General features: G+C 46.2%; 25 non-coding genes across 25 annotated transcripts; 5 read left to right on the forward strand and 20 right to left on the reverse strand.

Annotated features, from left to right (window-relative positions):
• Nucleotides 1-154: 154 nt before the first annotated feature.
• On the reverse strand, nt 155-227 carry trnav-uac (transfer RNA valine (anticodon UAC)). Its single transcript has one exon. It is a non-coding gene; the product is annotated as a tRNA-Val (tRNA).
• Nucleotides 228-512: 285 nt separating this feature from the next.
• On the forward strand, nt 513-584 carry trnad-guc (transfer RNA aspartic acid (anticodon GUC)). The gene has a single exon. It is a non-coding gene; the product is annotated as a tRNA-Asp (tRNA).
• Nucleotides 585-688: 104 nt separating this feature from the next.
• On the reverse strand, nt 689-761 carry trnav-uac (transfer RNA valine (anticodon UAC)). Its single transcript has one exon. It is a non-coding gene; the product is annotated as a tRNA-Val (tRNA).
• A 995-nt stretch (nt 762-1,756) lies between these two features.
• trnav-uac (transfer RNA valine (anticodon UAC)) lies at nt 1,757-1,829 on the reverse strand. Its single transcript has one exon. It is a non-coding gene; the product is annotated as a tRNA-Val (tRNA).
• A 2,470-nt stretch (nt 1,830-4,299) lies between these two features.
• Nucleotides 4,300-4,372, reverse strand: trnav-uac (transfer RNA valine (anticodon UAC)). The gene has a single exon. It is a non-coding gene; the product is annotated as a tRNA-Val (tRNA).
• A 461-nt stretch (nt 4,373-4,833) lies between these two features.
• Nucleotides 4,834-4,906, reverse strand: trnav-uac (transfer RNA valine (anticodon UAC)). Its single transcript has one exon. It is a non-coding gene; the product is annotated as a tRNA-Val (tRNA).
• A 285-nt stretch (nt 4,907-5,191) lies between these two features.
• Nucleotides 5,192-5,263, forward strand: trnad-guc (transfer RNA aspartic acid (anticodon GUC)). Its single transcript has one exon. It is a non-coding gene; the product is annotated as a tRNA-Asp (tRNA).
• A 104-nt stretch (nt 5,264-5,367) lies between these two features.
• On the reverse strand, nt 5,368-5,440 carry trnav-uac (transfer RNA valine (anticodon UAC)). The gene has a single exon. It is a non-coding gene; the product is annotated as a tRNA-Val (tRNA).
• A 1,623-nt stretch (nt 5,441-7,063) lies between these two features.
• On the reverse strand, nt 7,064-7,136 carry trnav-uac (transfer RNA valine (anticodon UAC)). The gene has a single exon. It is a non-coding gene; the product is annotated as a tRNA-Val (tRNA).
• Nucleotides 7,137-8,132: 996 nt separating this feature from the next.
• On the reverse strand, nt 8,133-8,205 carry trnav-uac (transfer RNA valine (anticodon UAC)). The gene has a single exon. It is a non-coding gene; the product is annotated as a tRNA-Val (tRNA).
• Nucleotides 8,206-10,094: 1,889 nt separating this feature from the next.
• On the forward strand, nt 10,095-10,166 carry trnad-guc (transfer RNA aspartic acid (anticodon GUC)). Its single transcript has one exon. It is a non-coding gene; the product is annotated as a tRNA-Asp (tRNA).
• A 104-nt stretch (nt 10,167-10,270) lies between these two features.
• trnav-uac (transfer RNA valine (anticodon UAC)) lies at nt 10,271-10,343 on the reverse strand. The gene has a single exon. It is a non-coding gene; the product is annotated as a tRNA-Val (tRNA).
• Nucleotides 10,344-10,628: 285 nt separating this feature from the next.
• On the forward strand, nt 10,629-10,700 carry trnad-guc (transfer RNA aspartic acid (anticodon GUC)). The gene has a single exon. It is a non-coding gene; the product is annotated as a tRNA-Asp (tRNA).
• A 104-nt stretch (nt 10,701-10,804) lies between these two features.
• On the reverse strand, nt 10,805-10,877 carry trnav-uac (transfer RNA valine (anticodon UAC)). The gene has a single exon. It is a non-coding gene; the product is annotated as a tRNA-Val (tRNA).
• A 1,530-nt stretch (nt 10,878-12,407) lies between these two features.
• Nucleotides 12,408-12,480, reverse strand: trnav-uac (transfer RNA valine (anticodon UAC)). The gene has a single exon. It is a non-coding gene; the product is annotated as a tRNA-Val (tRNA).
• Nucleotides 12,481-13,348: 868 nt separating this feature from the next.
• trnav-uac (transfer RNA valine (anticodon UAC)) lies at nt 13,349-13,421 on the reverse strand. Its single transcript has one exon. It is a non-coding gene; the product is annotated as a tRNA-Val (tRNA).
• A 996-nt stretch (nt 13,422-14,417) lies between these two features.
• On the reverse strand, nt 14,418-14,490 carry trnav-uac (transfer RNA valine (anticodon UAC)). Its single transcript has one exon. It is a non-coding gene; the product is annotated as a tRNA-Val (tRNA).
• A 1,530-nt stretch (nt 14,491-16,020) lies between these two features.
• trnav-uac (transfer RNA valine (anticodon UAC)) lies at nt 16,021-16,093 on the reverse strand. Its single transcript has one exon. It is a non-coding gene; the product is annotated as a tRNA-Val (tRNA).
• Nucleotides 16,094-16,961: 868 nt separating this feature from the next.
• trnav-uac (transfer RNA valine (anticodon UAC)) lies at nt 16,962-17,034 on the reverse strand. The gene has a single exon. It is a non-coding gene; the product is annotated as a tRNA-Val (tRNA).
• Nucleotides 17,035-18,030: 996 nt separating this feature from the next.
• trnav-uac (transfer RNA valine (anticodon UAC)) lies at nt 18,031-18,103 on the reverse strand. The gene has a single exon. It is a non-coding gene; the product is annotated as a tRNA-Val (tRNA).
• Nucleotides 18,104-19,633: 1,530 nt separating this feature from the next.
• On the reverse strand, nt 19,634-19,706 carry trnav-uac (transfer RNA valine (anticodon UAC)). Its single transcript has one exon. It is a non-coding gene; the product is annotated as a tRNA-Val (tRNA).
• A 285-nt stretch (nt 19,707-19,991) lies between these two features.
• Nucleotides 19,992-20,063, forward strand: trnad-guc (transfer RNA aspartic acid (anticodon GUC)). The gene has a single exon. It is a non-coding gene; the product is annotated as a tRNA-Asp (tRNA).
• Nucleotides 20,064-20,167: 104 nt separating this feature from the next.
• trnav-uac (transfer RNA valine (anticodon UAC)) lies at nt 20,168-20,240 on the reverse strand. The gene has a single exon. It is a non-coding gene; the product is annotated as a tRNA-Val (tRNA).
• Nucleotides 20,241-21,108: 868 nt separating this feature from the next.
• On the reverse strand, nt 21,109-21,181 carry trnav-uac (transfer RNA valine (anticodon UAC)). Its single transcript has one exon. It is a non-coding gene; the product is annotated as a tRNA-Val (tRNA).
• A 996-nt stretch (nt 21,182-22,177) lies between these two features.
• trnav-uac (transfer RNA valine (anticodon UAC)) lies at nt 22,178-22,250 on the reverse strand. Its single transcript has one exon. It is a non-coding gene; the product is annotated as a tRNA-Val (tRNA).
• Nucleotides 22,251-23,516: the final 1,266 nt, after the last annotated feature.

A 23,516-nucleotide genomic window follows, 5' to 3' on the forward strand; every position in this document is an offset into this window, starting at 1 on the left:
TATCTCTGCCTGTCACGCAGAAGACCAGGGTTCGATTCCCTGACGGGGAGAGTCTTCGTCAAACAGTAAGCGTATAGTCAGACTGGAAGCGTAGTCTTTTTTAATTGACCAAGTGAATAATTTTCTTTTGCAGACAGGGCGGGAAAAAGGTCAATGTTTCCGCCCAGTTTTGAAATGGGGACCTTTCGCGTGTAAGGCGAACGTGATAACCACTACACTACGGAAACCACAGCTAGATTTCTTTTGAACATATGCCTGCTCTTTGCGGAAGATCTTGATCTGATGGCTTCATCATGACTTGACCTTCATCACTATGCTACAGTTTGACGTCAGTTCTAAAGCGGTGGGGATGAGAATCAATTCCTACGTGTACGAGGCTGTGGTTTTCCGCTAGGAAGTTGAGGACTGATAAAACCCAGCCAGGACTGAATTTTCGCCGGAAGGGAAAGTGTTCAAGTGCGTACCTTCTCTTCACAACGGCCAGAAATCTGGCATAAGGATTTCAGAGTTATTCCTCGTTAGTATAGTGGACAGTATCTCTGCCTGTCACGCAGAAGACCAGGGTTCGATTCCCTGACGGGGAGAGTCTTCGTCAAACAGTAAGCGTATAGTCCGACTGGAAGCGTAGTCTTTTTTAATTGACCAAGTGAATAATTTTCTTTTGCAGACAGGGCGGGAAAAAGGTCAATGTTTCCGCCCAGTTTTGAACTGGGGACCTTTCGCGTGTAAGGCGAACGTGATAACCACTACACTACGGAAACCACAGCTAGGTTTCTTTTGAGCATATGCCTGCTCTTTGCGGAAGATCTTGATCTGATGGCTTCATCATGACTTGACCTTCATCACTATGCTACAGTTTGACGTCAGTTCTAAAGCGGTCGGGATGAGAATCAATTCCTACATGTACGAGGCTGTGGTTTTCCGCTAGGAAGTTGAGGACTGATCAAACCCAGCCAGGACTGAATTTTCGCCGGAAGGGAAAGTGTTCAAGTGCGTACCTTCTCTTCACAACGGCCAGAAATCTGGCATAAGGAATTCAGAGTGATTCCTCGTTAATATAGTGGACAGTATCTCTGCCTGTCACGCAGAAGACCAGGGTTCGATTCCCTGACGGGGAGAGTCTTCGTCAAACAGTAAGCGTATAGTCCGACTGGAAGCGTAGTCTTTTTTAATTGACCAAGTGAATAATTTTCTTTTGCAGACAGGGCGGGAAAAAGGTCAATGTTTCCGCCCAGTTTTGAACTGGGGACCTTTCGCGTGTTAGGCGAACGTGATAACCACTACACTACTGAAACCACAGCTAGGTTTCTTTTGAACATATGCCTGCTCTTTGCGGAAGATCTTGATCTGATGGCTTCATCATGACTTGACCTTCATCAATATGCTACAGTTTGACGTCAGTTCTAAAGCGGTCGGGATAAGAATCAATCCCTACATGTACGAGGCTGTGGTTTTCCGCTAGGAAGTTGAGGACTGATCAAATCCAGCCAGGACTGAATTTTCGCTGGAAGGGAAAGTGTCCAAGTGCGTACCTTCTCTTCACAACGGCCAGAAATCTGGCATAAGTATTTCAGAGTGATTCCTCGTTAGTATAGTCGACAGTATCTCTGCCTGTCACGCAGAAGACCAGGGTTCGATTCCCTGACGGGGAGAGTCTTCGTCAAACAGTAAGCGTATAGTCCGACTGGAAGCGTAGTCTTTTTTAATTGACCAAGTGAATAATTTTCTTTTGCAGACAGGGCGGGAAAAAGGTCAATGTTTCCGCCCAGTTTTGAACTGGGGACCTTTCGCGTGTAAGGCGAACGTGATAACCACTACACTACGGAAACCACAGCTAGGTTTCTTTTGAGCATATGCCTGCTCTTTGCGGAAGATCTTGATCTGATGGCTTCATCATGACTTGACCTTCATCACTATGCTACAGTTTGACGTCAGTTCTAAAGCGGTCGGGATGAGAATCAATTCCTACATGTACGAGGCTGTGGTTTTCCGCTAGGAAGTTGAGGACTGATCAAACCCAGCCAGGACTGAATTTTCGCCGGAAGGGAAAGTGTTCAAGTGCGTACCTTCTCTTCACAACGGCCAGAAATCTGGCATAAGGAATTCAGAGTGATTCCTCGTTAATATAGTGGACAGTATCTCTGCCTGTCACGCAGAAGACCAGGGTTCGATTCCCTGACGGGGAGAGTCTTCGTCAAACAGTAAGCGTATAGTCCGACTGGAAGCGTAGTCTTTTTTAATTGACCAAGTGAATAATTTTCTTTTGCAGACAGGGCGGGAAAAAGGTCAATGTTTCCGCCCAGTTTTGAACTGGGGACCTTTCGCGTGTTAGGCGAACGTGATAACCACTACACTACGGAAACCACAGCTAGGTTTCTTTTGAACATATGCCTGCTCTTTGCGGAAGATCTTGATCTGATGGCTTCATCATGACTTGACCTTCATCAATATGCTACAGTTTGACGTCAGTTCTAAAGCGGTCGGGATAAGAATCAATCCCTACATGTACGAGGCTGTGGTTTTCCGCTAGGAAGTTGAGGACTGATCAAATCCAGCCAGGACTGAATTTTCGCTGGAATGGAAAGTGTCCAAGTGCGTACCTTCTCTTCACAACGGCCAGAAATCTGGCATAAGTATTTCAGAGTGATTCCTCGTTAGTATAGTGGACAGTATCTCTGCCTGTCACGCAGAAGACCAGGGTTCGATTCCCTGACGGGGGGAGTCTTCGTCAAACAGTAAGCTTATGCTCAGACTGGAAGCGTAGTCTTTTTTTAATTGACAATGTGAATGATTTTCTGCTGCAGACATGGCGGGAAAAAGGTCAATGTTTCCGCCCAGTTTCGAACTGGGGACCTTTCGCGTGTTAGGCGAACGTGATAACCACTACACTACGGAAACCACAGCTAGGTTTCTTTTGAACATATGCCTGCTCTTTGCGGAAGATCTTGATCTGATGGCTGATCTGATGAGAATATAGTGGACAGTATCTCTGCCTGTCACGCAGAAGACCAGGGTTCGATTCCCTGACGGGGAGAGTCTTCGTCAAACAGTAAGCGTATAGTCAGACTGGAAGCGTGGTCTTTTTTAATTGACCAAGTGAATAATTTTCTTTTGCAGACAGGGCAAGAAAAAGGTCAATGTTTCCGCCCAGTTTTGAAATGGGGACCTTTCGCGTGTTAGGCGAACGTGATAACAACTACACTACGGAAACCACAGCTAGGTTTCTTTTGAACATATGCCTGCTCTTTGCGGAAGATCTTGATCTGATGGCTTCATCATGACTTGACCTTCATCAATATGCTACAGTTTGACGTCAGTTCTAAAGCGGTCGGGATAAGAATCAATCCCTACATGTACGAGGCTGTGGTTTTCCGCTAGGAAGTTGAGGACTGATCAAATCCAGCCAGGACTGAATTTTCGCTGGAAGGGAGAGTGTCCAAGTGCGTACCTTCTCTTCACAACGGCCAGAAATCTGGCATAAGTATTTCAGAGTGATTCCTCGTTAGTATAGTCGACAGTATCTCTGCCTGTCACGCAGAAGACCAGGGTTCGATTCCCTGACGGGGAGAGTCTTCGTCAAACAGTAAGCTTATGCTCAGACTGGAAGCGTAGTCTTTTTTTAATTGACAATGTGAATGATTTTCTGCTGCAGACATGGCGGGAAAAAGGTCAATGTTTCCGCCCAGTTTCGAACTGGGGACCTTTCGCGTGTTAGGCGAACATGATAACCACTACACTACGGAAACCACAGCTAGGTTTCTTTTGAACATATGCCTGCTCTTTGCGGAAGATCTTGATCTGATGGCTGATCTGATGAGAATATAGTGGACAGTATCTCTGCCTGTCACGCAGAAGACCAGGGTTCGATTCCCTGACGGGGAGAGTCTTCGTCAAACAGTAAGCGTATGCTCAGACTGGAAGCGTAGTCTTTTTTAATTGACCAAGTGAATCATTTTCTTTTGCAGACAGCGCGGGAAAAAGGTCAATGTTTCCGCCCAGTTTCGAACTGGGGACCTTTTGCGTGTTAGGCGAACGTGATAACCACTACACTAGGGAAACCACTGCTAGGTTTCTTTTGAACATATGCCTGCTCTTTGCGGAAGATCTTGATCTGATGGCTGATCTGATGAGAATATAGTGGACAGTATCTCTGCCTGTCACGCAGAAGACCAGGGTTCGATTGCCTGACAGGGAGAGTCTTCGTCAAACAGTAAGCGTATAGTCCGACTGGAAGCGTAGTCTTTTTTAATTGACCAAGTGAATAATTTTCTTTTGCAGACAGGGCGGGAAAAAGGTCAATGTTTCCGCCCAGTTTTGAACTGGGGACCTTTCGCGTGTAAGGCGAACGTGATAACCACTACACTACGGAAACCACAGCTAGGTTTCTTTTGAACATATGCCTGCTCTTTGCGGAAGATCTTGATCTGATGGCTTCATCATGACTTGACCTTCATCACTATGCTACAGTTTGACGTCAGTTCTAAAGCGGTCGGGATGAGAATCAATTCCTACATGTACGAGGCTGTGGTTTTCCGCTAGGAAGTTGAGGACTGATCAAACCCAGCCAGGACTGAATTTTCGCCGGAAGGGAAAGTGTTCAAGTGCGTACCTTCTCTTCACAACGGCCAGAAATCTGGCATAAGGAATTCAGAGTGATTCCTCGTTAATATAGTGGACAGTATCTCTGCCTGTCACGCAGAAGACCAGGGTTCGATTCCCTGACGGGGAGAGTCTTCGTCAAACAGTAAGCGTATAGTCAGACTGGAAGCGTAGTCTTTTTTAATTGACCAAGTGAATAATTTTCTTTTGCAGACAGGGCGGGAAAAAGGTCAATGTTTCCGCCCAGTTTTGAAATGGGGACCTTTCGCGTGTAAGGCGAACGTGATAACCACTACACTACGGAAACCACAGCTAGATTTCTTTTGAACATATGCCTGCTCTTTGCGGAAGATCTTGATCTGATGGCTTCATCATGACTTGACCTTCATCACTATGCTACAGTTTGACGTCAGTTCTAAAGCGGTGGGGATGAGAATCAATTCCTACGTGTACGAGGCTGTGGTTTTCCGCTAGGAAGTTGAGGACTGATAAAACCCAGCCAGGACTGAATTTTCGCCGGAAGGGAAAGTGTTCAAGTGCGTACCTTCTCTTCACAACGGCCAGAAATCTGGCACAAGGATTTCAGAGTTATTCCTCGTTAGTATAGTGGACAGTATCTCTGCCTGTCACGCAGAAGACCAGGGTTCGATTCCCTGACGGGGAGAGTCTTCGTCAAACAGTAAGCGTATAGTCCGACTGGAAGCGTAGTCTTTTTTAATTGACCAAGTGAATAATTTTCTTTTGCAGACAGGGCGGGAAAAAGGTCAATGTTTCCGCCCAGTTTTGAACTGGGGACCTTTCGCGTGTAAGGCGAACGTGATAACCACTACACTACGGAAACCACAGCTAGGTTTCTTTTGAGCATATGCCTGCTCTTTGCGGAAGATCTTGATCTGATGGCTTCATCATGACTTGACCTTCATCACTATGCTACAGTTTGACGTCAGTTCTAAAGCGGTCGGGATGAGAATCAATTCCTACATGTACGAGGCTGTGGTTTTCCGCTAGGAAGTTGAGGACTGATCAAACCCAGCCAGGACTGAATTTTCGCCGGAAGGGAAAGTGTTCAAGTGCGTACCTTCTCTTCACAACGGCCAGAAATCTGGCATAAGGAATTCAGAGTGATTCCTCGTTAATATAGTGGACAGTATCTCTGCCTGTCACGCAGAAGACCAGGGTTCGATTCCCTGACGGGGAGAGTCTTCGTCAAACAGTAAGCGTATAGTCCGACTGGAAGCGTAGTCTTTTTTAATTGACCAAGTGAATAATTTTCTTTTGCAGACAGGGCGGGAAAAAGGTCAATGTTTCCGCCCAGTTTTGAACTGGGGACCTTTCGCGTGTTAGGCGAACGTGATAACCACTACACTACGGAAACCACAGCTAGGTTTCTTTTGAACATATGCCTGCTCTTTGCGGAAGATCTTGATCTGATGGCTTCATCATGACTTGACCTTCATCAATATGCTACAGTTTGACGTCAGTTCTAAAGCGGTCGGGATAAGAATCAATCCCTACATGTACGAGGCTGTGGTTTTCCGCTAGGAAGTTGAGGACTGATCAAATCCAGCCAGGACTGAATTTTCGCTGGAAGGGAAAGTGTCCAAGTGCGTACCTTCTCTTCACAACGGCCAGAAATCTGGCATAAGTATTTCAGAGTGATTCCTCGTTAGTATAGTCGACAGTATCTCTGCCTGTCACGCAGAAGACCAGGGTTCGATTCCCTGACGGGGAGAGTCTTCGTCAAACAGTAAGCTTATGCTCAGACTGGAAGCGTAGTCTTTTTTTAATTGACAATGTGAATGATTTTCTGCTGCAGACATGGCGGGAAAAAGGTCAATGTTTCCGCCCAGTTTCGAACTGGGGACCTTTCGCGTGTTAGGCGAACGTGATAACCACTACACTACGGAAACCACAGCTAGGTTTCTTTTGAACATATGCCTGCTCTTTGCGGAAGATCTTGATCTGATGGCTGATCTGATGAGAATATAGTGGACAGTATCTCTGCCTGTCACGCAGAAGACCAGGGTTGGATTCCCTGACGGGGAGAGTCTTCGTCAAACAGTAAGCTTATGCTCAGACTGGAAGCGTAGTCTTTTTTTAATTGACAATGTGAATGATTTTCTGCTGCAGACATGGCGGGAAAAAGGTCAATGTTTCCGCCCAGTTTCGAACTGGGGACCTTTCGCGTGTTAGGCGAACGTGATAACCACTACACTACGGAAACCACAGCTAGGTTTCTTTTGAACATATGCCTGCTCTTTGCGGAAGATCTTGATCTGATGGCTGATCTGATGAGAATATAGTGGACAGTATCTCTGCCTGTCACGCAGAAGACCAGGGTTCGATTCCCTGACGGGGAGAGTCTTCGTCAAACAGTAAGCGTATAGTCAGACTGGAAGCGTAGTCTTTTTTAATTGACCAAGTGAATAATTTTCTTTTGCAGACAGGGCGGGAAAAAGGTCAATGTTTCCGCCCAGTTTTGAAATGGGGACCTTTCGCGTGTAAGGCGAACGTGATAACCACTACACTACGGAAACCACAGCTAGATTTCTTTTGAACATATGCCTGCTCTTTGCGGAAGATCTTGATCTGATGGCTTCATCATGACTTGACCTTCATCACTATGCTACAGTTTGACGTCAGTTCTAAAGCGGTGGGGATGAGAATCAATTCCTACGTGTACGAGGCTGTGGTTTTCCGCTAGGAAGTTGAGGACTGATAAAACCCAGCCAGGACTGAATTTTCGCTGGAAGGGAAAGTGTCCAAGTGCGTACCTTCTCTTCACAACGGCCAGAAATCTGGCATAAGTATTTCAGAGTGATTCCTCGTTAGTATAGTCGACAGTATCTCTGCCTGTCACGCAGAAGACCAGGGTTCGATTCCCTGACGGGGAGAGTCTTCGTCAAACAGTAAGCTTATGCTCAGACTGGAAGCGTAGTCTTTTTTTAATTGACAATGTGAATGATTTTCTGCTGCAGACATGGCGGGAAAAAGGTCAATGTTTCCGCCCAGTTTCGAACTGGGGACCTTTCGCGTGTTAGGCGAACGTGATAACCACTACACTACGGAAACCACAGCTAGGTTTCTTTTGAACATATGCCTGCTCTTTGCGGAAGATCTTGATCTGATGGCTTCATCATGACTTGACCTTCATCACTATGCTACAGTTTGACGTCAGTTCTAAAGCGGTCGGGATGAGAATCAATTCCTACATGTAAGAGGCTGTGGTTTTCCGCTAGGAAGTTGAGGACTGATCAAACCCAGCCAGGACTGAATTTTCGCCGGAAGGGAAAGTGTTCAAGTGCGTACCTTCTCTTCACAACGGCCAGAAATCTGGCATAAGGAATTCAGAGTGATTCCTCGTTAATATAGTGGACAGTATCTCTGCCTGTCACGCAGAAGACCAGGGTTCGATTCCCTGACGGGGAGAGTCTTCGTCAAACAGTAAGCGTATAGTCAGACTGGAAGCGTAGTCTTTTTTAATTGACCAAGTGAATAATTTTCTTTTGCAGACAGGGCGGGAAAAAGGTCAATGTTTCCGCCCAGTTTTGAAATGGGGACCTTTCGCGTGTAAGGCGAACGTGATAACCACTACACTACGGAAACCACAGCTAGATTTCTTTTGAACATATGCCTGCTCTTTGCGGAAGATCTTGATCTGATGGCTTCATCATGACTTGACCTTCATCACTATGCTACAGTTTGACGTCAGTTCTAAAGCGGTGGGGATGAGAATCAATTCCTACGTGTACGAGGCTGTGGTTTTCCGCTAGGAAGTTGAGGACTGATAAAACCCAGCCAGGACTGAATTTTCGCTGGAAGGGAAAGTGTCCAAGTGCGTACCTTCTCTTCACAACGGCCAGAAATCTGGCATAAGTATTTCAGAGTGATTCCTCGTTAGTATAGTCGACAGTATCTCTGCCTGTCACGCAGAAGACCAGGGTTCGATTCCCTGACGGGGAGAGTCTTCGTCAAACAGTAAGCTTATGCTCAGACTGGAAGCGTAGTCTTTTTTTAATTGACAATGTGAATGATTTTCTGCTGCAGACATGGCGGGAAAAAGGTCAATGTTTCCGCCCAGTTTCGAACTGGGGACCTTTCGCGTGTTAGGCGAACGTGATAACCACTACACTACGGAAACCACAGCTAGGTTTCTTTTGAACATATGCCTGCTCTTTGCGGAAGATCTTGATCTGATGGCTTCATCATGACTTGACCTTCATCACTATGCTACAGTTTGACGTCAGTTCTAAAGCGGTCGGGATGAGAATCAATTCCTACATGTAAGAGGCTGTGGTTTTCCGCTAGGAAGTTGAGGACTGATCAAACCCAGCCAGGACTGAATTTTCGCCGGAAGGGAAAGTGTTCAAGTGCGTACCTTCTCTTCACAACGGCCAGAAATCTGGCATAAGGAATTCAGAGTGATTCCTCGTTAATATAGTGGACAGTATCTCTGCCTGTCACGCAGAAGACCAGGGTTCGATTCCCTGACGGGGAGAGTCTTCGTCAAACAGTAAGCGTATAGTCCGACTGGAAGCGTAGTCTTTTTTAATTGACCAAGTGAATAATTTTCTTTTGCAGACAGGGCGGGAAAAAGGTCAATGTTTCCGCCCAGTTTTGAACTGGGGACCTTTCGCGTGTTAGGCGAACGTGATAACCACTACACTACGGAAACCACAGCTAGGTTTCTTTTGAACATATGCCTGCTCTTTGCGGAAGATCTTGATCTGATGGCTTCATCATGACTTGACCTTCATCAATATGCTACAGTTTGACGTCAGTTCTAAAGCGGTCGGGATAAGAATCAATCCCTACATGTACGAGGCTGTGGTTTTCCGCTAGGAAGTTGAGGACTGATCAAATCCAGCCAGGACTGAATTTTCGCTGGAAGGGAAAGTGTCCAAGTGCGTACCTTCTCTTCACAACGGCCAGAAATCTGGCATAAGTATTTCAGAGTGATTCCTCGTTAGTATAGTCGACAGTATCTCTGCCTGTCACGCAGAAGACCAGGGTTCGATTCCCTGACGGGGAGAGTCTTTGTCAAACAGTAAGCTTATGCTCAGACTGGAAGCGTAGTCTTTTTTTAATTGACAATGTGAATGATTTTCTGCTGCAGACATGGCGGGAAAAAGGTCAATGTTTCCGCCCAGTTTCGAACTGGGGACCTTTCGCGTGTTAGGCGAACGTGATAACCACTACACTACGGAAACCACAGCTAGGTTTCTTTTGAACATATGCCTGCTCTTTGCGGAAGATCTTGATCTGATGGCTTCATCATGACTTGACCTTCATCACTATGCTACAGTTTGACGTCAGTTCTAAAGCGGTCGGGATGAGAATCAATTCCTACATGTACGAGGCTGTGGTTTTCCGCTAGGAAGTTGAGGACTGATCAAACCCAGCCAGGACTGAATTTTCGCCGGAAGGGAAAGTGTTCAAGTGCGTACCTTCTCTTCACAACGGCCAGAAATCTGGCATAAGGAATTCAGAGTGATTCCTCGTTAATATAGTGGACAGTATCTCTGCCTGTCAAGCAGAAGACCAGGGTTCGATTCCCTGACGGGGAGAGTCTTCGTCAAACAGTAAGCGTATAGTCAGACTGGAAGCGTAGTCTTTTTTAATTGACCAAGTGAATAATTTTCTTTTGCAGACAGGGCGGGAAAAAGGTCAATGTTTCCGCCCAGTTTTGAAATGGGGACCTTTCGCGTGTAAGGCGAACGTGATAACCACTACACTACGGAAACCACAGCTAGATTTCTTTTGAACATATGCCTGCTCTTTGCGGAAGATCTTGATCTGATGGCTTCATCATGACTTGACCTTCATCACTATGCTACAGTTTGACGTCAGTTCTAAAGCGGTGGGGATGAGAATCAATTCCTACGTGTACGAGGCTGTGGTTTTCCGCTAGGAAGTTGAGGACTGATAAAACCCAGCCAGGACTGAATTTTCGCCGGAAGGGAAAGTGTTCAAGTGCGTACCTTCTCTTCACAACGGCCAGAAATCTGGCATAAGTATTTCAGAGTGATTCCTCGTTAGTATAGTGGACAGTATCTCTGCCTGTCACGCAGAAGACCAGGGTTCGATTCCCTGACGGGGAGAGTCTTCGTCAAACAGTAAGCGTATAGTCCGACTGGAAGCGTAGTCTTTTTTAATTGACCAAGTGAATAATTTTCTTTTGCAGACAGGGCGGGAAAAAGGTCAATGTTTCCGCCCAGTTTTGAACTGGGGACCTTTCGCGTGTAAGGCGAACGTGATAACCACTACACTACGGAAACCACAGCTAGGTTTCTTTTGAGCATATGCCTGCTCTTTGCGGAAGATCTTGATCTGATGGCTTCATCATGACTTGACCTTCATCACTATGCTACAGTTTGACGTCAGTTCTAAAGCGGTCGGGATGAGAATCAATTCCTACATGTACGAGGCTGTGGTTTTCCGCTAGGAAGTTGAGGACTGATCAAACCCAGCCAGGACTGAATTTTCGCCGGAAGGGAAAGTGTTCAAGTGCGTACCTTCTCTTCACAACGGCCAGAAATCTGGCATAAGGAATTCAGAGTGATTCCTCGTTAATATAGTGGACAGTATCTCTGCCTGTCACGCAGAAGACCAGGGTTCGATTCCCTGACGGGGAGAGTCTTCGTCAAACAGTAAGCGTATAGTCCGACTGGAAGCGTAGTCTTTTTTAATTGACCAAGTGAATAATTTTCTTTTGCAGACAGGGCGGGAAAAAGGTCAATGTTTCCGCCCAGTTTTGAACTGGGGACCTTTCGCGTGTTAGGCGAACGTGATAACCACTACACTACGGAAACCACAGCTAGGTTTCTTTTGAACATATGCCTGCTCTTTGCGGAAGATCTTGATCTGATGGCTTCATCATGACTTGACCTTCATCAATATGCTACAGTTTGACGTCAGTTCTAAAGCGGTCGGGATAAGAATCAATCCCTACATGTACGAGGCTGTGGTTTTCCGCTAGGAAGTTGAGGACTGATCAAATCCAGCCAGGACTGAATTTTCGCTGGAAGGGAAAGTGTCCAAGTGCGTACCTTCTCTTCACAACGGCCAGAAATCTGGCATAAGTATTTCAGAGTGATTCCTCGTTAGTATAGTCGACAGTATCTCTGCCTGTCACGCAGAAGACCAGGGTTGGATTCCCTGACGGGGAGAGTCTTCGTCAAACAGTAAGCTTATGCTCAGACTGGAAGCGTAGTCTTTTTTTAATTGACAATGTGAATGATTTTCTGCTGCAGACATGGCGGGAAAAAGGTCAATGTTTCCGCCCAGTTTCGAACTGGGGACCTTTCGCGTGTTAGGCGAACGTGATAACCACTACACTACGGAAACCACAGCTAGGTTTCTTTTGAACATATGCCTGCTCTTTGCGGAAGATCTTGATCTGATGGCTTCATCATGACTTGACCTTCATCACTATGCTACAGTTTGACGTCAGTTCTAAAGCGGTCGGGATGAGAATCAATTCCTACATGTACGAGGCTGTGGTTTTCCGCTAGGAAGTTGAGGACTGATCAAACCCAGCCAGGACTGAATTTTCGCCGGAAGGGAAAGTGTTCAAGTGCGTACCTTCTCTTCACAACGGCCAGAAATCTGGCATAAGGAATTCAGAGTGATTCCTCGTTAATATAGTGGACAGTATCTCTGCCTGTCACGCAGAAGACCAGGGTTCGATTCCCTGACGGGGAGAGTCTTCGTCAAACAGTAAGCGTATAGTCAGACTGGAAGCGTAGTCTTTTTTAATTGACCAAGTGAATAATTTTCTTTTGCAGACAGGGCGGGAAAAAGGTCAATGTTTCCGCCCAGTTTTGAAATGGGGACCTTTCGCGTGTAAGGCGAACGTGATAACCACTACACTACGGAAACCACAGCTAGGTTTCTTTTGAGCATATGCCTGCTCTTTGCGGAAGATCTTGATCTGATGGCTGATCTGATGAGAATATAGTGGACAGTATCTCTGCCTGTCACGCAGAAGACCAGGGTTGGATTCCCTGACGGGGAGAGTCTTCGTCAAACAGTAAGCTTATGCTCAGACTGGAAGCGTAGTCTTTTTTTAATTGACAATGTGAATGATTTTCTGCTGCAGACATGGCGGGAAAAAGGTCAATGTTTCCGCCCAGTTTCGAACTGGGGACCTTTCGCGTGTTAGGCGAACGTGATAACCACTACACTACGGAAACCACAGCTATGTTTCTTTTGAACATATGCCTGCTCTTTGCGGAAGATCTTGATCTGATGGCTGATCTGATGAGAATATAGTGGACAGTATCTCTGCCTGTCACGCAGAAGACCAGGGTTGGATTCCCTGACGGGGAGAGTCTTCGTCAAACAGTAAGCTTATGCTCAGACTGGAAGCGTAGTCTTTTTTTAATTGACAATGTGAATGATTTTCTGCTGCAGACATGGCGGGAAAAAGGTCAATGTTTCCGCCCAGTTTCGAACTGGGGACCTTTCGCGTGTTAGGCGAACGTGATAACCACTACACTACGGAAACCACAGCTATGTTTCTTTTGAACATATGCCTGCTCTTTGCGGAAGATCTTGATCTGATGGCTGATCTGATGAGAATATAGTGGACAGTATCTCTGCCTGTCACGCAGAAGACCAGGGTTCGATTCCCTGACGGGGAGAGTCTTCGTCAAACAGTAAGCGTATAGTCAGACTGGAAGCGTAGTCTTTTTTAATTGACCAAGTGAATAATTTTCTTTTGCAGACAGGGCGGGAAAAAGGTCAATGTTTCCACCCAGTTTTGAAATGGGGACCTTTCGCGTGTAAGGCGAACGTGATAACCACTACACTACGGAAACCACAGCTAGATTTCTTTTGAACATATGCCTGCTCTTTGCGGAAGATCTTGATCTGATGGCTTCATCATGACTTGACCTTCATCACTATGCTACAGTTTGACGTCAGTTCTAAAGCGGTGGGGATGAGAATCAATTCCTACGTGTACGAGGCTGTGGTTTTCCGCTAGGAAGTTGAGGACTGATAAAACCCAGCCAGGACTGAATTTTCGCTGGAAGGGAAAGTGTCCAAGTGCGTACCTTCTCTTCACAACGGCCAGAAATCTGGCATAAGTATTTCAGAGTGATTCCTCGTTAGTATAGTCGACAGTATCTCTGCCTGTCACGCAGAAGACCAGGGTTCGATTCCCTGACGGGGAGAGTCTTCGTCAAACAGTAAGCTTATGCTCAGACTGGAAGCGTAGTCTTTTTTTAATTGACAATGTGAATGATTTTCTGCTGCAGACATGGCGGGAAAAAGGTCAATGTTTCCGCCCAGTTTCGAACTGGGGACCTTTCGCGTGTTAGGCGAACGTGATAACCACTACACTACGGAAACCACAGCTAGGTTTCTTTTGAACATATGCCTGCTCTTTGCGGAAGATCTTGATCTGATGGCTTCATCATGACTTGACCTTCATCACTATGCTACAGTTTGACGTCAGTTCTAAAGCGGTCGGGATGAGAATCAATTCCTACATGTAAGAGGCTGTGGTTTTCCGCTAGGAAGTTGAGGACTGATCAAACCCAGCCAGGACTGAATTTTCGCCGGAAGGGAAAGTGTTCAAGTGCGTACCTTCTCTTCACAACGGCCAGAAATCTGGCATAAGGAATTCAGAGTGATTCCTCGTTAATATAGTGGACAGTATCTCTGCCTGTCACGCAGAAGACCAGGGTTCGATTCCCTGACGGGGAGAGTCTTCGTCAAACAGTAAGCGTATAGTCAGACTGGAAGCGTAGTCTTTTTTAATTGACCAAGTGAATAATTTTCTTTTGCAGACAGGGCGGGAAAAAGGTCAATGTTTCCGCCCAGTTTTGAAATGGGGACCTTTCGCGTGTAAGGCGAACGTGATAACCACTACACTACGGAAACCACAGCTAGATTTCTTTTGAACATATGCCTGCTCTTTGCGGAAGATCTTGATCTGATGGCTTCATCATGACTTGACCTTCATCACTATGCTACAGTTTGACGTCAGTTCTAAAGCGGTGGGGATGAGAATCAATTCCTACATGTACGAGGCTGTGGTTTTCCGCTAGGAAGTTGAGGACTGATCAAACCCAGCCAGGACTGAATTTTCGCCGGAAGGGAAAGTGTTCAAGTGCGTACCTTCTCTTCACAACGGCCAGAAATCTGGCATAAGGAATTCAGAGTGATTCCTCGTTAATATAGTGGACAGTATCTCTGCCTGTCACGCAGAAGACCAGGGTTCGATTCCCTGACGGGGAGAGTCTTCGTCAAACAGTAAGCGTATAGTCCGACTGGAAGCGTAGTCTTTTTTAATTGACCAAGTGAATAATTTTCTTTTGCAGACAGGGCGGGAAAAAGGTCAATGTTTCCGCCCAGTTTTGAACTGGGGACCTTTCGCGTGTTAGGCGAACGTGATAACCACTACACTACGGAAACCACAGCTAGGTTTCTTTTGAACATATGCCTGCTCTTTGCGGAAGATCTTGATCTGATGGCTTCATCATGACTTGACCTTCATCAATATGCTACAGTTTGACGTCAGTTCTAAAGCGGTCGGGATAAGAATCAATCCCTACATGTACGAGGCTGTGGTTTTCCGCTAGGAAGTTGAGGACTGATCAAATCCAGCCAGGACTGAATTTTCGCTGGAAGGGAAAGTGTCCAAGTGCGTACCTTCTCTTCACAACGGCCAGAAATCTGGCATAAGTATTTCAGAGTGATTCCTCGTTAGTATAGTCGACAGTATCTCTGCCTGTCACGCAGAAGACCAGGGTTCGATTCCCTGACGGGGAGAGTCTTCGTCAAACAGTAAGCTTATGCTCAGACTGGAAGCGTAGTCTTTTTTTAATTGACAATGTGAATGATTTTCTGCTGCAGACATGGCGGGAAAAAGGTCAATGTTTCCGCCCAGTTTCGAACTGGGGACCTTTCGCGTGTTAGGCGAACGTGATAACCACTACACTACGGAAACCACAGCTAGGTTTCTTTTGAACATATGCCTGCTCTTTGCGGAAGATCTTGATCTGATGGCTTCATCATGACTTGACCTTCATCACTATGCTACAGTTTGACGTCAGTTCTAAAGCGGTCGGGATGAGAATCAATTCCTACATGTACGAGGCTGTGGTTTTCCGCTAGGAAGTTGAGGACTGATCAAACCCAGCCAGGACTGAATTTTCGCCGGAAGGGAAAGTGTTCAAGTGCGTACCTTCTCTTCACAACGGCCAGAAATCTGGCATAAGGAATTCAGAGTGATTCCTCGTTAATATAGTGGACAGTATCTCTGCCTGTCACGCAGAAGACCAGGGTTCGATTCCCTGACGGGGAGAGTCTTCGTCAAACAGTAAGCGTATAGTCAGACTGGAAGCGTAGTCTTTTTTAATTGACCAAGTGAATAATTTTCTTTTGCAGACAGGGCGGGAAAAAGGTCAATGTTTCCGCCCAGTTTTGAAATGGGGACCTTTCGCGTGTAAGGCGAACGTGATAACCACTACACTACGGAAACCACAGCTAGGTTTCTTTTGAGCATATGCCTGCTCTTTGCGGAAGATCTTGATCTGATGGCTGATCTGATGAGAATATAGTGGACAGTATCTCTGCCTGTCACGCAGAAGACCAGGGTTGGATTCCCTGACGGGGAGAGTCTTCGTCAAACAGTAAGCTTATGCTCAGACTGGAAGCGTAGTCTTTTTTTAATTGACAATGTGAATGATTTTCTGCTGCAGACATGGCGGGAAAAAGGTCAATGTTTCCGCCCAGTTTCGAACTGGGGACCTTTCGCGTGTTAGGCGAACGTGATAACCACTACACTACGGAAACCACAGCTATGTTTCTTTTGAACATATGCCTGCTCTTTGCGGAAGATCTTGATCTGATGGCTGATCTGATGAGAATATAGTGGACAGTATCTCTGCCTGTCACGCAGAAGACCAGGGTTGGATTCCCTGACGGGGAGAGTCTTCGTCAAACAGTAAGCTTATGCTCAGACTGGAAGCGTAGTCTTTTTTTAATTGACAATGTGAATGATTTTCTGCTGCAGACATGGCGGGAAAAAGGTCAATGTTTCCGCCCAGTTTCGAACTGGGGACCTTTCGCGTGTTAGGCGAACGTGATAACCACTACACTACGGAAACCACAGCTATGTTTCTTTTGAACATATGCCTGCTCTTTGCGGAAGATCTTGATCTGATGGCTGATCTGATGAGAATATAGTGGACAGTATCTCTGCCTGTCACGCAGAAGACCAGGGTTCGATTCCCTGACGGGGAGAGTCTTCGTCAAACAGTAAGCGTATAGTCAGACTGGAAGCGTAGTCTTTTTTAATTGACCAAGTGAATAATTTTCTTTTGCAGACAGGGCGGGAAAAAGGTCAATGTTTCCACCCAGTTTTGAAATGGGGACCTTTCGCGTGTAAGGCGAACGTGATAACCACTACACTACGGAAACCACAGCTAGATTTCTTTTGAACATATGCCTGCTCTTTGCGGAAGATCTTGATCTGATGGCTTCATCATGACTTGACCTTCATCACTATGCTACAGTTTGACGTCAGTTCTAAAGCGGTGGGGATGAGAATCAATTCCTACGTGTACGAGGCTGTGGTTTTCCGCTAGGAAGTTGAGGACTGATAAAACCCAGCCAGGACTGAATTTTCGCTGGAAGGGAAAGTGTCCAAGTGCGTACCTTCTCTTCACAACGGCCAGAAATCTGGCATAAGTATTTCAGAGTGATTCCTCGTTAGTATAGTCGACAGTATCTCTGCCTGTCACGCAGAAGACCAGGGTTCGATTCCCTGACGGGGAGAGTCTTCGTCAAACAGTAAGCTTATGCTCAGACTGGAAGCGTAGTCTTTTTTTAATTGACAATGTGAATGATTTTCTGCTGCAGACATGGCGGGAAAAAGGTCAATGTTTCCGCCCAGTTTCGAACTGGGGACCTTTCGCGTGTTAGGCGAACGTGATAACCACTACACTACGGAAACCACAGCTAGGTTTCTTTTGAACATATGCCTGCTCTTTGCGGAAGATCTTGATCTGATGGCTTCATCATGACTTGACCTTCATCACTATGCTACAGTTTGACGTCAGTTCTAAAGCGGTCGGGATGAGAATCAATTCCTACATGTAAGAGGCTGTGGTTTTCCGCTAGGAAGTTGAGGACTGATCAAACCCAGCCAGGACTGAATTTTCGCCGGAAGGGAAAGTGTTCAAGTGCGTACCTTCTCTTCACAACGGCCAGAAATCTGGCATAAGGAATTCAGAGTGATTCCTCGTTAATATAGTGGACAGTATCTCTGCCTGTCACGCAGAAGACCAGGGTTCGATTCCCTGACGGGGAGAGTCTTCGTCAAACAGTAAGCGTATAGTCAGACTGGAAGCGTAGTCTTTTTTAATTGACCAAGTGAATAATTTTCTTTTGCAGACAGGGCGGGAAAAAGGTCAATGTTTCCGCCCAGTTTTGAAATGGGGACCTTTCGCGTGTAAGGCGAACGTGATAACCACTACACTACGGAAACCACAGCTAGATTTCTTTTGAACATATGCCTGCTCTTTGCGGAAGATCTTGATCTGATGGCTTCATCATGACTTGACCTTCATCACTATGCTACAGTTTGACGTCAGTTCTAAAGCGGTGGGGATGAGAATCAATTCCTACATGTACGAGGCTGTGGTTTTCCGCTAGGAAGTTGAGGACTGATCAAACCCAGCCAGGACTGAATTTTCGCCGGAAGGGAAAGTGTTCAAGTGCGTACCTTCTCTTCACAACGGCCAGAAATCTGGCATAAGGAATTCAGAGTGATTCCTCGTTAATATAGTGGACAGTATCTCTGCCTGTCACGCAGAAGACCAGGGTTCGATTCCCTGACGGGGAGAGTCTTCGTCAAACAGTAAGCGTATAGTCCGACTGGAAGCGTAGTCTTTTTTAATTGACCAAGTGAATAATTTTCTTTTGCAGACAGGGCGGGAAAAAGGTCAATGTTTCCGCCCAGTTTTGAACTGGGGACCTTTCGCGTGTTAGGCGAACGTGATAACCACTACACTACGGAAACCACAGCTAGGTTTCTTTTGAACATATGCCTGCTCTTTGCGGAAGATCTTGATCTGATGGCTTCATCATGACTTGACCTTCATCAATATGCTACAGTTTGACGTCAGTTCTAAAGCGGTCGGGATAAGAATCAATCCCTACATGTACGAGGCTGTGGTTTTCCGCTAGGAAGTTGAGGACTGATCAAATCCAGCCAGGACTGAATTTTCGCTGGAAGGGAAAGTGTCCAAGTGCGTACCTTCTCTTCACAACGGCCAGAAATCTGGCATAAGTATTTCAGAGTGATTCCTCGTTAGTATAGTCGACAGTATCTCTGCCTGTCACGCAGAAGACCAGGGTTCGATTCCCTGACGGGGAGAGTCTTCGTCAAACAGTAAGCTTATGCTCAGACTGGAAGCGTAGTCTTTTTTTAATTGACAATGTGAATGATTTTCTGCTGCAGACATGGCGGGAAAAAGGTCAATGTTTCCGCCCAGTTTCGAACTGGGGACCTTTCGCGTGTTAGGCGAACGTGATAACCACTACACTACGGAAACCACAGCTAGGTTTCTTTTGAACATATGCCTGCTCTTTGCGGAAGATCTTGATCTGATGGCTTCATCATGACTTGACCTTCATCACTATGCTACAGTTTGACGTCAGTTCTAAAGCGGTCGGGATGAGAATCAATTCCTACATGTACGAGGCTGTGGTTTTCCGCTAGGAAGTTGAGGACTGATCAAACCCAGCCAGGACTGAATTTTCGCCGGAAGGGAAAGTGTTCAAGTGCGTACCTTCTCTTCACAACGGCCAGAAATCTGGCATAAGGAATTCAGAGTGATTCCTCGTTAATATAGTGGACAGTATCTCTGCCTGTCACGCAGAAGACCAGGGTTCGATTCCCTGACGGGGAGAGTCTTCGTCAAACAGTAAGCGTATAGTCAGACTGGAAGCGTAGTCTTTTTTAATTGACCAAGTGAATCATTTTCTTTTGCAGACAGGGCGGGAAAAAGGTCAATGTTTCCGCCCAGTTTTGAAATGGGGACCTTTCGCGTGTAAGGCGAACGTGATAACCACTACACTACGGAAACCACAGCTAGATTTCTTTTGAACATATGCCTGCTCTTTGCGGAAGATCTTGATCTGATGGCTTCATCATGACTTGACCTTCATCACTATGCTACAGTTTGACGTCAGTTCTAAAGCGGTGGGGATGAGAATCAATTCCTACGTGTACGAGGCTGTGGTTTTCCGCTAGGAAGTTGAGGACTGATAAAACCCAGCCAGGACTGAATTTTCGCCGGAAGGGAAAGTGTTCAAGTGCGTACCTTCTCTTCACAACGGCCAGAAATCTGGCATAAGGATTTCAGAGTTATTCCTCGTTAGTATAGTGGACAGTATCTCTGCCTGTCACGCAGAAGACCAGGGTTCGATTCCCTGACGGGGAGAGTCTTCGTCAAACAGTAAGCGTATAGTCCGACTGGAAGCGTAGTCTTTTTTAATTGACCAAGTGAATAATTTTCTTTTGCAGACAGGGCGGGAAAAAGGTCAATGTTTCCGCCCAGTTTTGAACTGGGGACCTTTCGCGTGTAAGGCGAACGTGATAACCACTACACTACGGAAACCACAGCTAGGTTTCTTTTGAGCATATGCCTGCTCTTTGCGGAAGATCTTGATCTGATGGCTGATCTGATGAGAATATAGTGGACAGTATCTCTGCCTGTCACGCAGAAGACCAGGGTTGGATTCCCTGACGGGGAGAGTCTTCGTCAAACAGTAAGCTTATGCTCAGACTGGAAGCGTAGTCTTTTTTTAATTGACAATGTGAATGATTTTCTGCTGCAGACATGGCGGGAAAAAGGTCAATGTTTCCGCCCAGTTTCGAACTGGGGACCTTTCGCGTGTTAGGCGAACGTGATAACCACTACACTACGGAAACCACAGCTATGTTTCTTTTGAACATATGCCTGCTCTTTGCGGAAGATCTTGATCTGATGGCTGATCTGATGAGAATATAGTGGACAGTATCTCTGCCTGTCACGCAGAAGACCAGGGTTGGATTCCCTGACGGGGAGAGTCTTCGTCAAACAGTAAGCTTATGCTCAGACTGGAAGCGTAGTCTTTTTTTAATTGACAATGTGAATGATTTTCTGCTGCAGACATGGCGGGAAAAAGGTCAATGTTTCCGCCCAGTTTCGAACTGGGGACCTTTCGCGTGTTAGGCGAACGTGATAACCACTACACTACGGAAACCACAGCTAGGTTTCTTTTGAACATATGCCTGCTCTTTGCGGAAGATCTTGATCTGATGGCTGATCTGATGAGAATATAGTGGACAGTATCTCTGCCTGTCACGCAGAAGAGCAGGGTTCGATTCCCTGACGGGGAGAGTCTTCGTCAAACAGTAAGCGTATAGTCAGACTGGAAGCGTAGTCTTTTTTAATTGACCAAGTGAATAATTTTCTTTTGCAGACAGGGCGGGAAAAAGGTCAATGTTTCCACCCAGTTTTGAAATGGGGACCTTTCGCGTGTAAGGCGAACGTGATAACCACTACACTACGGAAACCACAGCTAGATTTCTTTTGAACATATGCCTGCTCTTTGCGGAAGATCTTGATCTGATGGCTTCATCATGACTTGACCTTCATCACTATGCTACAGTTTGACGTCAGTTCTAAAGCGGTGGGGATGAGAATCAATTCCTACGTGTACGAGGCTGTGGTTTTCCGCTAGGAAGTTGAGGACTGATAAAACCCAGCCAGGACTGAATTTTCGCTGGAAGGGAAAGTGTCCAAGTGCGTACCTTCTCTTCACAACGGCCAGAAATCTGGCATAAGTATTTCAGAGTGATTCCTCGTTAGTATAGTCGACAGTATCTCTGCCTGTCACGCAGAAGACCAGGGTTCGATTCCCTGACGGGGAGAGTCTTCGTCAAACAGTAAGCTTATGCTCAGACTGGAAGCGTAGTCTTTTTTTAATTGACAATGTGAATGATTTTCTGCTGCAGACATGGCGGGAAAAAGGTCAATGTTTCCGCCCAGTTTCGAACTGGGGACCTTTCGCGTGTTAGGCGAACGTGATAACCACTACACTACGGAAACCACAGCTAGGTTTCTTTTGAACATATGCCTGCTCTTTGCGGAAGATCTTGATCTGATGGCTTCATCATGACTTGACCTTCATCACTATGCTACAGTTTGACGTCAGTTCTAAAGCGGTCGGGATGAGAATCAATTCCTACATGTAAGAGGCTGTGGTTTTCCGCTAGGAAGTTGAGGACTGATCAAACCCAGCCAGGACTGAATTTTCGCCGGAAGGGAAAGTGTTCAAGTGCGTACCTTCTCTTCACAACGGCCAGAAATCTGGCATAAGGAATTCAGAGTGATTCCTCGTTAATATAGTGGACAGTATCTCTGCCTGTCACGCAGAAGACCAGGGTTCGATTCCCTGACGGGGAGAGTCTTCGTCAAACAGTAAGCGTATAGTCAGACTGGAAGCGTAGTCTTTTTTAATTGACCAAGTGAATAATTTTCTTTTGCAGACAGGGCGGGAAAAAGGTCAATGTTTCCGCCCAGTTTTGAAATGGGGACCTTTCGCGTGTAAGGCGAACGTGATAACCACTACACTACGGAAACCACAGCTAGATTTCTTTTGAACATATGCCTGCTCTTTGCGGAAGATCTTGATCTGATGGCTTCATCATGACTTGACCTTCATCACTATGCTACAGTTTGACGTCAGTTCTAAAGCGGTGGGGATGAGAATCAATTCCTACATGTACGAGGCTGTGGTTTTCCGCTAGGAAGTTGAGGACTGATCAAACCCAGCCAGGACTGAATTTTCGCCGGAAGGGAAAGTGTTCAAGTGCGTACCTTCTCTTCACAACGGCCAGAAATCTGGCATAAGGAATTCAGAGTGATTCCTCGTTAATATAGTGGACAGTATCTCTGCCTGTCACGCAGAAGACCAGGGTTCGATTCCCTGACGGGGAGAGTCTTCGTCAAACAGTAAGCGTATAGTCCGACTGGAAGCGTAGTCTTTTTTAATTGACCAAGTGAATAATTTTCTTTTGCAGACAGGGCGGGAAAAAGGTCAATGTTTCCGCCCAGTTTTGAACTGGGGACCTTTCGCGTGTTAGGCGAACGTGATAACCACTACACTACGGAAACCACAGCTAGGTTTCTTTTGAACATATGCCTGCTCTTTGCGGAAGATCTTGATCTGATGGCTTCATCATGACTTGACCTTCATCAATATGCTACAGTTTGACGTCAGTTCTAAAGCGGTCGGGATAAGAATCAATCCCTACATGTACGAGGCTGTGGTTTTCCGCTAGGAAGTTGAGGACTGATCAAATCCAGCCAGGACTGAATTTTCGCTGGAAGGGAAAGTGTCCAAGTGCGTACCTTCTCTTCACAACGGCCAGAAATCTGGCATAAGTATTTCAGAGTGATTCCTCGTTAGTATAGTCGACAGTATCTCTGCCTGTCACGCAGAAGACCAGGGTTCGATTCCCTGACGGGGAGAGTCTTCGTCAAACAGTAAGCTTATGCTCAGACTGGAAGCGTAGTCTTTTTTTAATTGACAATGTGAATGATTTTCTGCTGCAGACATGGCGGGAAAAAGGTCAATGTTTCCGCCCAGTTTCGAACTGGGGACCTTTCGCGTGTTAGGCGAACGTGATAACCACTACACTACGGAAACCACAGCTAGGTTTCTTTTGAACATATGCCTGCTCTTTGCGGAAGATCTTGATCTGATGGCTGATCTGATGAGAATATAGTGGACAGTATCTCTGCCTGTCACGCAGAAGACCAGGGTTCGATTCCCTGACGGGGAGAGTCTTCGTCAAACAGTAAGCGTATGCTCAGACTGGAAGCGTAGTCTTTTTTAATTGACCA

This window comes from Pungitius pungitius, unplaced genomic scaffold (genome assembly GCF_949316345.1).
Source record: "Pungitius pungitius unplaced genomic scaffold, fPunPun2.1 scaffold_44, whole genome shotgun sequence".
Lineage (NCBI taxonomy): Eukaryota > Metazoa > Chordata > Actinopteri > Perciformes > Gasterosteidae > Pungitius > Pungitius pungitius.